Source organism: Pseudopipra pipra, chromosome 6 (assembly GCF_036250125.1).
Source record: "Pseudopipra pipra isolate bDixPip1 chromosome 6, bDixPip1.hap1, whole genome shotgun sequence".
Classification (NCBI taxonomy): domain Eukaryota; kingdom Metazoa; phylum Chordata; class Aves; order Passeriformes; family Pipridae; genus Pseudopipra; species Pseudopipra pipra.
Genome location: NC_087554.1, coordinates 7,522,575 through 7,538,929, shown reverse-complemented (window position 1 = coordinate 7,538,929; position 16,355 = coordinate 7,522,575).

The following is a 16,355-nucleotide window of genomic DNA, read 5'->3' as shown; positions in this document are numbered from 1 at the left end:
GTGATTACTCCTAATACAGGTGTGTGGAAGTATGAAGTGCTGTGTGGCACACCACAGGGCAAGATCAGGAAAAGTTTCATCACTGAAAGAGTGGTTAAAGCTCCACAGGGAAGTGGTGGAGTCACTGTCCCTGAAAATGTTCAAAAAAATGAGTGGATGTGGCACTTTGTGACATGGTTTAGTGGGCATGGTGATGTCTGGTCAAAGGGTGGACTCGATGATCTTGGAGGTCTTTTCCAACCTTAATGATCTTGTGATTCTTTGGCACGACTTTTATTGATAAATACTCATACATGCACTTGTACACACGTGCACACACTGTGCCCAATCTCTGTGCTTTCAGTTCTACCCCTTTGCTAGGATTAGGGAGGGGGCACTTAATAGGAATGACAATATTCTGGTCTGATTTTCCACACCTTGACAGCAAAGGGAGTTTTTCCAGCTAAGTAAGGGCCATACAAAACAAAAATCCAGACCCCAAAATAGAGGCTTTTCCACTTAATTTTCCACTGAGTGATGCTCTTTTTTTCTATTCCTAGAAAAGGGAAGGCGATAGATGAGCTGGGAATGTCCAAGTGCCCTCACTCTGAACAAGGACAATTTCTCTCTAAAGTTGTATAGGCTCTATAAATACGTAGCACAGGTGGAGTTTTTATAACTGCACAAGTATAGCTGCAGCATATTTAATGCTGCTATGAATAGAGCCAGAATAAATAGGCATGCAGACGTAATAATTTTTCATAATTAACTTCTTTTGTTTACAATGTTGTAAAAAGAACAAACAAATTTATCACTGCCAGGACTTCCAAAATTATAACAAGAAGTTTTCGCCTGGGATGAAAATTTATTTCGGCCTCGGGGAGACATGCAATTATAATTTCAAGATTGGAGATAAATCCTCAGGCTTGGCTTTTAGGAAGGTGAGATTTCAGAGCAGTAGCTTTGCAGGTTTGTAGGACCAAGAAGAGCACTGGTGCTGCACATGGGGTCCTACCCACAGAAAAATATAAGGGCCTTTTGCCACCACAGATGGAGCAGCTTGAGATGTCCCAGGGGACGGTAGAGAAACTCTCCTCCTCTGACATCACCCATTTTTTTGCTTCATTGCTAAGTCAACTTTCATAGAATCACAGAATGGTTTGGGTTGGAAGGGGTCTTAAAGTCCATCTAGTTCCAACCCCCCTGCCATGGGCAGGGGCACTTTCCACTAGACCAGGCTGCTCAAAGCCACATCCAACCTGGCTTTTTGAACACTTCCAGGGATGAGCTTTCCTCACATTGCCTTTTGAGGTAGTAAAATAAATGCGTTAAAGGTGAAACTTAATTTTAACCCTCCAAAAAAAGAGTCTCTGATAGCTCACCTGGTTCAGCATTTCTGAGATCGCTGGGAGCACTGCCGTGCTCCAGCCGTGCCCAGTGTTCCTGCCATCTACCAAACATTCCTTACACAACCAAAAACCTTCCCTAAGGATGGAAAGGTTCTGCAAGCCAGGCACGTTTCCCTCCACCCAGGGATGATCCAGCCAGTGGGATAACCAGAGGAGGGGCAGTGCCAGCCTGGCCCTGCACCGTGCCCTTGTTTGCTGGGGGAAGGACGGAGAGAAGGCTCCCAAGCCCCATCCCTCCTTTGCAGGCTTGCATGTTTTTAAATGGTCCGTGCTTAACATTTTCTGACTCATCTGTGACATCTCCCAAGTTGTCTGTGTCTAATCTGTGCTAATAAAAATCAGCATGACAAAACACTGCCCCGTATATAAATAGCCGCAGGTTTCAGAGCGGTCACCGGGTTTATAGGGCCAGATTCGCTTGTTCACACTTTGCCACTTGGTTTCCACCACAGCCTGTTAACTGACCATGCAAGTGGCCAATTAAAGACAGTCTGTTAAGGGCTGGGGAGGCTTTTGATAATGACTAGCAACCACTCCAGCGTGGAAGTTAAAAGGAATTCCCCGAAACACCGCAGCTCCCTTTATATGACACAGAGAATTGGTGTTTGGAAAACAGATTTTTAACGTGGAAAACCAAACCAACGAGAAAAACCCCACAAAACAACACCCCCCCGTTGTCCTTCCAGTAAATAATCTAAAAATGGATGGGGTAGTGCAAAATTGTAGTACCAAGCTGCTTTCAGCCAATACAACCTGCAAAAGGGAGGAACAGCACAATTTCAGCTTCCTGCGCCCAAGTCACAATTTACAGACTTCAGGCAGGAAATATTGCCCTAAACTTAAAAATTGATTACTTAAAAATATCACCCAAGAAATGTCTACAGCCAGTCTCTTCAGGCAAACAATTTCTTAATATAAATATATACTAAATATGTTTTCTTTTATCATAAGTTTCAAGGACAGGTTGGACGGGGCTTGGAGCAATCTGGGCTAGTGGAAGGTGTCCCTGCCCATGGCAGAGGAGTTGGAACCAGATAAGCTTTAAGGTTCATTCCAGCCCAAACCATTCTATGATTCTGTATTAAAAAGAAACTGATTTGTTATGTCTATAGAACACACTGATTGTTTATTGATTTCTAAGACTCTTTATAGATGCTTACAAATTTATAAAATTCAAACAAATGTTTCTGAAAACCAGGATGATTGTTTTTACCTTTTTGCAAGCATGCCAAAAAATGGTGCGTGCCCTTTTGGGCATGGTACTAGCAGATATGTCTTCTCCATGCTAAAGACACACTGAATTCTGAGAACCACTTCTCAGCAAAATCGAATACTGCTGATGGACCTGCAACCTGAACAGGTCTGTGCTGGGAGTAAAGCAAGTAAGTAAAATGAAGGCAGAACTTGATAAAAGGTTCCCTCTGTGATTTGCTACAGAGGCAGAAATCAGATAGTGAATGGAATGTTTTTGAGGAGAAAACAGTTCAGTGCCCTGCTGCAGAATCAGATGTTGGTGTCACCTCTGCCAACAGGGCAGATGTCAGTGACAGGGTGCAATAAGTGGTCGTTGAATTATAGAATCGTGGAATGGTTTGGGTTGGACCCTTAAAGATCATCTGGTTCCAACCCCATGCCATGGGCAGGGACACCTTCCACTAGCCCAGGTTGCTCCACGCCCCATCCAGCCTGGCCTTGGACACTTCCAGGGATGGGGCAGCCACAGCTTCTCTGGGCAGTCTGTGCCAGGGCCTCCTCACCCTCACAGGGAAGAATTTCTTCCCAATATCTAATCTAAACCTACCCTCTTTCTGTTTAAAGCCATTCCCCCTGGTCCTGTGCATGTCCCTGTCTGAAGTCCCTCTTTCCTGTAGTGCCTCAAAGTACTGGAAGGAGCTGTCAGGTCTCCCTGGAGCCTTCTTTTCTCCAGGCTGAACAACCCCAAGATCCAGCCCTTCCCTCCTGAATACCCACCAAGACACTATGAAGAGTGGTGAAGATGATGAGCCCCCAAAACATCCCTTAGCTGCAGCTGTGTGGCAGATATAAATGCCAGGTAACGACAAGCACTCTGAAATACCATGACAGGAAGCTTTGAACCTGGACAGTTTACATTAATTCAGCTTTTTGACACTAATATCTCTGTGCTTCAGCTCCTTGTTTTCAAGCTGTTATAAACAGTGTTCAAAATATATCCATTAATATATTCAAAATTTGTGAGACAGGAATTCTGGGTTTGTGAGAATGTGGGGTCAGTCTGCTGTATGAAACCCAAATTCTCATTTACTGAATGCCCTCTGTACTGGGCACAGAAAGGGGCAGGACTCCTGACAAAAAAAAGGTGGTTCATGACCAGATTTTAGCTTCAAAGGTAGGTTTAATTCAGTTTTTCTTAAATTCTGAGTGTTGGGTTGACCTTGGGTACCTTCTAGTGTCACTGTGTGTGTGTACATGCAATTATATTTTATTACTAATCATAGTATTTTATTGTGGGTAAATACAGAACTACTCATTCCCTGTGACTCCTCAGGCTGTGTTGACCTTCACTATCGTTCATTCACACTACTTCTTATAGGTTAAAGAAAGTGATTTAGTGATGTTTGTACCAATTAACATATTCCAGATTCAAATTGGTTGCTAATCAGGTTACTTCTGAAGTACAAATCAGATCTTTATCAGCTTAAAGGTGTTTGGCAAGTGTCAAAGCCACTTGGTAAAACTTGGTGGTTTCTGGGGAGCTACTATTTACATACATTTTCATTATCTCTGCAGCTACATCTGTTTGCTTCCAGTGCCTTCAAGAAAGGTGTTTGTAGTGCTGGCTGGGGCCAATACAGCTGTTTAATGTCACCGAGGTGCTTGTGAGAAGAAAGGGAGTCCCACCTGCAAGATGAGCATCCCTTTGGGACAGGACAGACCCCAGTCTTGTGGGGATCTTGTTAAAGAAGTTCAGAAGAAATGTCCAGCCGTGCACCTCTGGCTGCCCAACAGGCTCGAGGGCTCATCCACGAGGAACATTTTGGAGCTTTTTCTGGACAAACCTCTTACAAGCTCTTTCTCTTCTCTTTCTCCCAGATGGGAAGTGGGTCCCCGTTCTGATCCCTGCCCAGGGAGGGGGCTGCCCAGGCTGGCTCACAGCAGCTCGTGGCCGAGCAGTGCAAGGGGATGGGTGCCCTACACAGGGCTCCTGCCTCGCCAAGCCAAGGCTGCTCCAGTGCCTCCCCATGCCCAACACAGCACCAGAGTGATTGTGGCTCATCTGCAAGCCCCGTCCTGGTCCTCCAGCGGGACAATCAGTGGGCACCGTCTGGGGGTGAGCACCACTGCTCTGCCAGGCCTGGGCACCCCTCTGCTCTCCCTCCTGGAGGGACACCACTCTACTCCGACCAGCTCCTTATTACCTGGTGAGGGAAGGGCGCGTTACAGCCCGGCAGTGCTCGCCTTCCATCCCGAATCCCGCTCCGAGGAGCCCTGATGCCGCTGGGAGGCAGGAGCCGGCCCGCGAGGAGCTGGTTACACATTAACCCGGGCAGTTAGCTCACTATCTCACCTGTGCGCTCTCACTCTGGAGCCAGAGTGCCTTTGTGCCGGCGCCTTTCCTGCCAGCGAGCTCCGAGATAAGCGGGCTGATCCCTCCGGGGCACGAGCGCTGGATCCCGGAGGTTACTGCCGAGCGACGACCCCGGGATCGGCCGTGCCTGCACGGATAGGCGAGGAACGACCTGCCAACAGCCTTAACTCCGGCTGCTGTTTATTACACCTTTTCCACAGCCCCAGAGGAAAATTACCGCGGTTGCTTTTCCCCCGTGGTTTTGACCTTCCTCCTCTGCCAGGGCAGGGTGACTGGCACTGCCTTTCCCCACGGAGCCCTGCCTGTGCCCAGCTTCCTCCTCACGGGCTTCTGTCCAGAAATATCCCCCATCCAAGCCAGCACCCTTCCTCCTTCCACATCATCCTGTCGTGATGCATTTTCATGCTCCTCTTTTGGTTTTCTACTGCCTTTTCTGATGTTTTTCTGGTAGCGTTACCTTCGATCACCCTCCCTTTCTCTCCCGCTTTTTCTACTCTTTTCTTCCTCTCCCACTTTTTATACCCTTTTTCTTTCCCTTGAGGTCTTTCAACAGATTTTATTCTGCTGACCTTATGCATCGTGTTAAGGCCAAAACCACTCCAGGTTTAACCAAGGCTTGAGCCTGCTGGCACAGGTCACAAGAGCAGTGATGCAAACTCTGCCAACGTGGACGTGATTGGTGCTATTATCTGACCCTGTGACTCAGATTTGCTCCTGCAGATGTTAATAGGCCTGGACTACCTCCTATGCTCTTGTCAGGGTGGGTTTATTGTCACAGAATCACAGAATCATAGAGTGGTTTTGCTTAGAAGGGACCTTTAAGAGGTCATGCAGTCCAACCCCCCCTGCAATAAGCGGGGACATCTTCGACTAGATCAGGTTCCTCAAGGCCCTGTCCAACCTGATCTTGAATGATTCCAGGGATAGGGCACCTACAGCCTCTCTGGGTAACCTGTGCCACAGTTTCACCACCTTCATCATACAAAAAATTCTTCCTCATCTAGTCTGGATCTACCCTCTCTGAGTTTAAAACTCTTACTGCTCTGGTCAGGATCTGCCCTTAGTTTACATCTTCATTAAGTTCAACCTCCCTTTCAGCTTAGCACAGAACTTCTCACTTGCCTATGTTTTATTTTGGCCCACAGAGGACTTTCCCTCAGTCCTCTGCATTTTCTCTCCCCACGTCTGAGGGTTGGCCAAGCTCAGCCAGCGAAGAGTTCACCACATCCATCTCGAGGAGCAAGGTGTACTAGTCACAGACCATAATGGAAAGAGAATTAGAACATCAAGTGTCTGTGCCAGCCAGAAAAGCATAAACCCCAGGTCCTTTGTTCTCTCTGATATGTTATCAGATATGATTCACTGGGTTGTATCTGTTTTTGCAATCATGGTGTGGGCATTTCAGCACAGGGGTTTTTTAGCGTGCTTAGGATGGTCAAGGAAAAGCACTTAAGTATTTATAGAGCTATGCAAGTTCTAAATATAACCCTGATAGTCTTATGCCATGGAAAGAAGGTCTGCCCTGATGGAATAATGAAAGCAAAGGGTATTTTCGTTCAGAAGGATATCTCTCTAGATGGCCATCTCACGTGGCTTTGTGTTAAATAGTGATTGTGTTTGAAAGAATTTGATTGCAGAGACACTGCTGAAGTCAGGCCTATAAATGGAAACCCAAGAAATTACATAGTAATCTAAACTGGAGGTATTTGACCTCGATGGTCAGAAATTTAGCATCTTCTGCAAATCTTTATTCTAGTAACACGAGTCACATCCAAGAGAGTGATTTGTTTTAAATTAATTCTTGCTATCTATTTTTTCCTTTAAATATATATACATGTGCACTTATATATACATATATACAAAATTTAAATTATATGATAGGTATTATAGCCATAAAATACCATTGGCAAATAATTCATGGAGTTAATGTTTTAGATTAATTGTTAGTAAATAGCAAAGAATGTATCATCATAGAATAAAGTGCCCCAGATGATTATTCCTCAGGATGTACTAGACTAGGACTTATTCAGTAAATGCTATAATTTCGGAATACATTTTAGCCCAAAATACGGATTAAAGGACTAAACAAAAACACAAAGGTTATTTTGTGATGAAAGTCTATCAAAATGCTTCCTAAAGTTACAAATTCAGACATTTCATTTCAGTCTTGGGCTTCTACAGTTTTTATTATCAAATAAGTACCTCAATGGCAATGCTTACATTAGAAATCAAACTGCAATTGCCACATTTCTGAACAAAGTCCTCCCATGCCTGAGTGACTCTAGGAGAATAATTACCATTTATCACTAGGATTTAATTTGGACCCTTAAAGCCTCGTCTTACTCTTAGTCACAGGTAACCAGCAAAATGAGGAACAGAAAAGAAGGATAGTTAATTTGTGAATAAAGGCTGAAAAATCAACAAAAACTTCTTCAGGTTGAAAAAGGTACAAGTCAGGTGAGAGTGAAGTAGTGACCTCGCAGGAGGAGGGAATCCATGTGCTTGGAAGCATATTCTACACTATTAGTTTAAAGCTCAGTTTTTAAGCAAGTTAATGCTCTTCTGCATAAAGATCAGAGAAGACAAATAAGGTGTAATAATTCAGTGCAGTCGCTGAACAGCCCACACTGAATTAGAGATTAATAGTCACGAAAATATTCTGCTGTAAGCACCTCATGGCTCTTACAGAAGGGTGAACAGATGCAGAAACAAGGACTATATATGCATTTAATAAAAATTTGTATGTGTTCATGGGGGTACCAGAGCTGCAGATTGAAAACTAACACATTCCCTTCTCCTGGTGACAGAAATCTGAGGTTTCTTTCCGTTAGATTTTTGGAAGACGACGCAGTATAAATTTGCATTTATTCATTGTTTGCACTCTTCCAAAGTTAATCAAGAAAAATATGGAAGCAAATATGCATCTGCTTGCCAGTTTGCTCTGAGTGTATTCATAGGAGCATCAAACCTACTTTCCCTTTGCTCCTGTGGAAAATCCCACTGGCTGTGGAGGTTTGCCAGGGGCACAGTCGGGCACTCACCTGTACAGGTTGCTGAGTTAACAGAATTACCTTTACATGTGACCATCAATAAAAATATTTCTTTATGTTGGTGGTGGGAGTGCACTGAAGGATATATTCCAGATAAAAGGGAAGAGTGAATGAACTGGCAATCATAAACCCACACTTAAGGCAGACCCAGAACAGGTTATTTATACGTTGTTATGCTGAAGCATCACAGAAAATACAACAGCCACAGCTCTACAAATATGTCTATAAACATAGATAAATGGACTTAAAAATACCTCTGCTAGCTATCAACATGTATTCATTATTTTACCATTCATGGGGATCTATGAAATTTCAGTGAAGTTCACAATTTTGTTCAAAATGGTGAAACTAGAAGCAAATCCACCCAACTATTTTGTTAAAAAGTAGTTAAAATCAGTCAATACTGGTTCATTTAATATTTGACACAAGCACTTAAAAAAATCGAGCTACAGTAGAAGTCAGTCTAATAATAAACAACTTCAGGGTATCTTTGAGGCTTCCCCATAAATTTTATGTGAATAAAATCTGCTTCTAATTTAATGGAAATGATCAGAAAGTCTAATATAGTTTTTAAGAAAAGAGGGCCACAGCAGTGTTGGTAATAAAATGATGTGCAACAAAGAATAACTTGTGGTAAAAATGCTCTTTTTTTTTTTTTCCCCCTACTAAGGAGATTACAAGGTTATAATTTGTAAAATAAGCATATTCCCATTAATTAAATTAAAGAGTTGGGCTGCATAAGCAAATATCAATCACAGGAGAGAGAAAGAGAGAGAGGGAGAGGGATGCTGAGTTTCACACATAATTTGTTTCTGGCTACTTAGCAGGGCTATGACAGACATTCGCTAAGTAGAAAGCAAACATTTGCTATTTAATTCTCCTTTCCAGCCAACACCTATAAGCCTCTATTAGCAAAAGCTGCCTCCTTTGGCAGAGAGAACGGTTTGCTGTGAAATTTTTTTTCCTGTGATGGCTTTAGAAGAGCATTTGCTGCTAATTAAAGGTGTATCAGCACCGACTGAGTAACAAGGGGAGAGTTTTAGGCTTCACAAATGTATGTTTTGTGTTGCAGCCCCGATTCGGGCGTGCTGAGGTGAGTAGGGAAGTTTTCTGTTGGCTTCAGTGAAAAGTCAATCCCTGAATCAGGTGCTGGTAAGGAAATACACCCAACATGGGTCCTATCCCACGTGTCCTGAATATGTTTACCCATTTCAGTCCCAAAAAACCAGTGCAAGCCTCTCAGAGGTGCACGATGGGTGTCCGTAGAGAGCTTGGAAAAGGCTTCCCCGCTCTGCCTGAAGCTGCCAAGGTAAATGGCACTCCCTGGTCTCCAAGGAGGAATGGTTTTGCCTCAGGGGTGCAAAATCTATGGCAAAACAAGCCATGCATCCCCCAAGGAAGGGGGGCAACTCCCCTTTGGGATTCGTGTCTGCACACCCCACTCATGGCCGTGCCTAAAACTTGCAGCTTCAGCGATCGGCGCTCAACAAGGAGCCTTGTCTTGGGGAGGCATTAATGCAGTTCTGTTAAATGTCAGCTCCAGATCGTAGCAGCCCAAAACAAAGCAGGAGGAATGCTGTGTCATGGCATGGGCTGCTAGCTGGCAGGGCACCCCGAGGACAACAAAGCCACTTTAGCTGGAGTTTTGCAGGAATGTGTTCCTGGGGAGGAGAAGGGGAGGGAGGACCGATGGGCTTGGATGGGGACTGGCTGTTTGAAAAGCTGCCTTAAGATGCAGCATTATCTTGTGCTTCATGTTTCAGAAATTAAAAGAGAAAATGGGAGGTTCCTTAATTTATGTGTTTAATTAAAAAAAAGAAAAAAGTGCAGTGGGTGAACAATGTAAAAAAACTATTAAAAGTATTACTTAGGTGGAGGTTTTAGACCATGCTGAGTGCCACAGCGAGATGAGCTGATGAATTGCTGCTACACATTTTGCCAGTTTGGTCTAAAAGCTTTCTGTAAATAATGTTTTTATTGTATAAGTGTCCATCCATTGGATTTTCTTTTCTTTTCTGTCCTGGGGCAAATCCACCAGGGTAGTTACCCACGCTGCTATTGACCCAAGGGTATCAGAGCTTAGATGAGCTCAAATATGGGCCCATTGAACTGATAACTGGGATATGAAACTCAGTACTTACACCAGCCTTAGTATCAGAGGAAGGAAAGAGAGCAAATGTGTTGTCTCTCTTCAAAAGGGCTCAAGGAAAGACCATTAAAACTAGAAATGAGTTAATAATCACTACTGGGCACCTTTTTCAAAACCATTATGGAAAAATGCAATTGCAACCTTCATTTCAAAAAGTCCCTCTAGGAAATATTGCCAAAGGTTGAAGAATGACTATATATGTTCCTATTTATCTTGTTCTGTAGATACCTGTAGCCAACCACCACCAAACTGGCAGGATCCTGGACTAAACTCATCTTCAATCTGGCCCATTCCATGCAAATCTCCCCAGATATACTTTTCCAGTTATGACAAAATATTTGAAGGATGTTAAACACCATGGTTCTGGGTCCAACCAATCCCTAAATCAAATGGCTCAACCAACAAAAGACCCAGTTGGAAAGGAAGGAAACTGAATTTGGAAAATCCTTGGTCTTTATGTCCTGTGGAGTAAACTCTTATGTTTAACACAGCAGTCTTGAAGCCCCAAAATTTCTTCCACTTACCTGGAAGACACAGCCAACTCTCTAAATCAAACAGCTTCTCAAATGCAGTGGTATTTTTTTCCAAGTATTTCAAAAGGCAGCGATGGTTCCTCCCATTTCTGGGTGAGAACATGCATATTTGTTTTTGAGCTGTGGCACAAAGAAGTTTTCCACAGGCATTGCTTCCATACAGCAGTATTTGAATGATGGTGACATTTTGTCCCTTCTTGTATGGTCTGAACATGAATTTAGAGGTAAAAGGTAATTCAACACCAGGCTAGAGAGGCTGAAATTAGTAAGACTTATGTCCAAACTGAGCTTTGATGTCAAAGGAAATGTCCAAACATTTCCTTTGATGGTCAGGACATCCTCAGCTCTTTCATGGTGGGATGGGGGCACTTGGCACCATAGCAAAGCCTTCACGTGCCCCTCACTGGGGCCTGAATCAGCTTCCAAGAAGAAATGCTGGTCCCTGGCCATCCCTGTGGCAACACTGTGAAGTCTGTGGGGCCAGATTGCTTATTCTTTGAAGGTGAGTAAAAAATAAAATGAATTAAACAATCACCAAAGCAAGTTAACAACGTACAATTTGAAGAAAGCTACGGAAGGGAAAAAAAAAAAGGGTGGCATTTGTAAGTGATGTGCACCCCTCTGACCTTTTGTGGAGCCAGCTGGGAGGCAGAGCTGGGATCTCTGTTTGTAGCAAGGTGTGCAGGCTTCCAGATGTGCAAGTGCAAAGCCTGCAGACATCAAAAGGACTAACCTTCAAAACCATTACCTGAACACCACCTTTTATGCATTTCAAAGGGAAAGCAGCTGAACTTTCCCCTGTAATCACTATCTTGCAACACCCCTTTAATGAACCAGCCAGTCCAGGATCCCTGTGTCAGCCAAATAAAGAGGGTGCTGGCATCCCATTTTCTTCTCCTAGGACTCCTGTGGCCAGGATTCCTCACAGCCCTGCTGTTCATGTGGGGGATTGAACAGCATTATCCAGCAGCATCAAGTGGGAAAAGACAGAGCCAGAAAAGCTGCTGAGGGGTATGGTGGGCAAAGCTGTGGGGGTAAATTGGAAATGCTGGAAGAAGGCCAGTGTTGAAGTCTCCAAAGAAGGGGAAACGAGCTGATAAACCATCATGCATTTGAGAAACCAACTGCATTTGGTGTTTTGTAGTTTGGTGACTTTGCTTTCTGGGGCTTAAGAAGTCACCACTTAGCTCAGGGTGGTTGAATGTGCCACCCCAGCGACAAATGGGACCTTGTGAAGTGCCCACTGAGAGTTGATTACATTGACTAATTAATTAAGCCGTGATTGCTTGTACAAACAGTAGTCATGGACACTTTGTAATACGAATCTAGGATTTGTGATTGGCACCTGTCTCAAAGAGAAAAACTGCTGAAATTTCTGTATTTAGGATGTGCACATACATGCTATTTCCCTTCCTTCTGGACAAGTGGATCCCTTATTCATCCCCTGCATTTCTGCCTCGGGTGAGTAACCTGCATGTTCAGAAATGGCTCAGAGCTGTGCTTCTGAAGTGTTCCTGATTAACCATCCACACGAACAATATCTTTCCTCCACAGTGTGCACAGAAAATGACTTGGTGGTTACATTTGTAGTGGTCAATAATTCAGTGGATTAAAAAATCTGAATGGGTATCTCTAGATCACTTTATTCACCTCTTCCTTTCTTACGTTACTGCAGCAGATAATAAAGAAGGGACAGAGGGTTTCTGTAGACAGGAGGTTTAAGACCCATGGGAGCCTTAACAAAACCCACATGAGGTTTAACAAAACTATTAAGAAATGTTCTTGTCCTGTGGTACTGTGGATGAGAAAATAATTTTAGAATTAACTACTCCTACTTGCTCCATTGCATTCTAGATAGGAGGTTCATTCCTTAAACTCTGATCTTATCTTCCATAGTACCAGAAAAAAAAAAAAACAACCAAACTTTGAGCCACCTGCCCACAATATTCCTGAGATATGTAACCTGCCTCATTTCCCCGTTAAGACTTTGTGCAGTTTGCAATTTTATGGCTGGGGAAAAGTGCAATTTTTTCCAAAAGGAAATTCAGAGGGTTTTTTTCCACAGGCTTCTTCTCTTTCAATCCATGTTTTGGGAATTTTTACCAGAAGCCTGTTTTGCATCACTACCTTGATAGCTTTCCCACCAGTAAATAAGAAGACAGTGATAATCCCCTCCGTAATTCCTTAGACCTACACTTCAGAAAGCTGAGAACAAGGAGGTAGAAATCACCTTGTAAACAGGGATCAGCCCACACCAAGAGCAGGAAGACTGATATAAAAGCTCAGGTGCAAGAATTCACCACAGTTTGGTTCACACTCCTCACTCCATCAGCCTAAGCTGGAAGGACAAGGAGCTGGGATATGAAGGACAGAGTCAAAGCATCTGAAGTGCATAATAAAACATCACCACGTTTTCTGCTGAGCAAATAAGTGAAATCTGCAGTAGAGTTGGTCAGATGCCATGTCAAGATTTGGAATTGCTGGAACATGCACAGAAAAAAAATATTTATTTTAAAAAAACCCAGAAAATGGTATGAATATCCTGAACTGTCCCATAATTGTCCCTGGGTGCTGAGGACCCACACTGGACATTGTTCAGGTAAAGTCTAATCAGATGCCATGGACTGAATGGCCATGAGCATGTCAGGGCACTTCACTGAGCACATATCCAGGTTTGGTTTATTCCAAATGCTCTGATACTGCTTACTCCTAAAGGCAAACTGAAGCTTAGCAAGGAGGGACATCAGTTTTCCCTCAAACCACTTACCCTGACTCAAGCTTAAATGCTGCCATAAACAGAGCCTTTTTTCACTGAACACACACACACACAGAGATCTAGTAATTTGAATTTATTTTCTTCTAAATCACCACAGTTAATGGAAGGTGGGGTTTACAGATGTGTACAACTCCAAACAGAAGGTGTACCTGAAAAGACACAGGTGGGCTAAAACTCATTCAGCCACCTGCTCCTCTTCCCTACCACCAAACCTTCCAGACCAAGGCGAGATACCTTCATTTTCCTGTGGCATCCTCGCCCTCACAACCAGCCTCGATGCTGAAAGACTGAATTTTGCTTCCCACTGGCAGAGAGGAGACAGGATGCCAAGGTCACCTGAGCATATCACCGGGATCAGGGCACCCTCCCTCTGCCAAGGAGCAGCATCTGTGTGCTCTGGGGAAGATGCTCACAGGCACAGCAGCTCTCCTCCCACCCTGGGCTCCAAGGAAAGCCCTGCAAAACAAAATCACTGTCAGTCTTCTCATGGTATTTCTAGTTTCTTTGCTTTACTCAGTTTGATTTATAACGTGAGTGCCACAGAGTCGACCCAGTTTCCACTGGGCTGTGGGGTAACATCCCGCAGTCACTCGCACGAGTGGCTCAGAGGAAGGAGTCAACCCCCTCTCACCTGTGAGGATCAGTCCTGGGAAACAAAATATTTCCCATATTTAGTCCTTGTCTTCTATTTTTGAACTAGCACCATCATGAGTAATAAAACCAGTTTACATTTTTTATCTACATTTATCTTAACGTGTAGGGGCTGGGGAGGTGGCTACAGGCCTTTCGTAGCTCAGCATTTTATCAATCTGATAAAATACATAAGTTTTAAGAACTCCTTGAAAACTATGGGAAGAGGAAATGTTTAGCTCCATGCGAGCAGCCACTGCTCATAAACAAGCCCACAGAAGCCTATTTAAAGAACAATTTGGACAATGTGTGTCTTATTAGGAAAAGGAAGCACTGAAGAATCAACTGGAATATACACAGCAGGAAAAAGTAAACGCATTAAGTGGCTTTAATGTGGATAAAAATGGCGGTGCACGGAGAAATTCTGCTTCAGAAAGGTCATTCATTTGCCTCTGCATTCCTTCCCCACATTTACATGCTGCTGGCTGGATTCATCAAAGGTCTTCATTCTTCCCTCTTGGCATGCATGAAACAATCACTTTCAGATATAATGACCTAATTACTCAAACAAGACAAATGAAAAAAAAAAAAGGCAGCTATTTACTTCAGATGTTTGCATTTAGCAGCTCTTCAGAGAAGAGATTTAGAGATCTTGTAGGACATGTTTAAAGCTTGAGAGCCAGAATCACCTAGCAGGGCGTGTTTTGATGACAACACTGCCAATGATTCCCTTCCATCGTGACTCAGCCTGTCCCAACTTAAACTCCTCTCTCTGTGGACCAGGTGAACATGAACAGCTGCAGAATAAGGATGTTTTCATCACATTTCTCCCCCAGTTTCCCTGTGGTCAAGCCCAGCTTATCCTGCATATGCCCAGTGCCAGCCTGGGGCATTTGTTGACACCTGAGCTTCTACAGTACCTCTACACAACCAAAACTTACCTTTAGGGGTAATTCCTGCTCCCTCTGTAGCCTTTTTCTACTGCCTGAGCAGCACAAAAGTCAGATGTAACACGGGAAAACTTTAGACTGAATCTTTCCAAATGAGTGCATAACCAGGGTGATTTATTATTCAGATTCGCTGTGTCTGAAATGAAGAGTGGTTCAAAAGGTGGCTCATTTTGGTTTTTCTTTATTTTGTGTTGTTCTGTAGGATGGCACAGTAGTAATGATGTAATCACTACCAGTAAATGTCCCAGTCAGGACACGACTCAGCACTCTCATTATTGCAGAAAAAAGAGATATTGGTTTTATTATGATGCTTATCAGTGCTCTGTCATATCCATAACCATATAAATTGTCTCAATTAAAAAGAGTTGATTCCAGGGACAAGAACCAGGTATGAACTTTTGAGCCTCTCTGCACTTTCCCCTACAGAGATGCACTTTATTTGACATCTCAGTACCTCTGCACTGTGGAATATGCACCCAGTGTTAGGAAATGCTCCCAGATATTACACAGCAGTTTGCTTGAGCCTGTTCTATTCAATATACACCGTTATAGAAAGATCCAGCTCATTTCCTAATTACTAAGCATTTCACACTGGATGGCAAATGAAAGGCTTAAGCCCCAGTGAGATCGTACATGTCTGACCCACAAATAATTGTTTGACATCAGAAGGTTTATTATCTCCTAGCAGGAATGAGGAGCATATTTCTTAATAGGTTGCCCACCCTGGGCAGTGCAAGCCTTCCTTTGAAGAGTGTCTCTATGGTAATTGATGTTAATGAGCAGCAAGCCAAGGAGAAACACTGGGTCACCAGGTAGGAAGCCCCCCAAGAGATAATCTAATTACTCTCCAAAACAAATTACTTTCAACCAAAACAAATTACTTTCAATCACTCTGCAGCAGATAAGATCAGTGGAGGGAGCTCAAAGCTGATGACAGCTGGAGACTGAGGCTTCACGAGTTTATGGATTGATCGCTTTTCTCTTCGGTCCGTTTTGTTGAATGACAATGGAGTGACAGAAAACTGGAGCCAAGGACTGAGCTCCCTTTCATTTCATTCAGATGAATGCGGAGGACCTGCCAACTCCAGGCTCTTTGCTGTGTGGCTCATTGATCTAAAATTGGAAGAGCTGTAGCCCTGCATGTTCCCAGCCGTCAAGGGGGGCAAAGCTCTCGAGGAATAAATGTGCAGGCTGGGGGACTAGAGAATCCACTCATTGTGCATCGTTGTGCTAGAAAGGGAAAACATTCTCGTTTCTTTGTGCATGCACAGAACATGTGAGGCAAAATGGAGCCTTCATTCTTATGAGGCC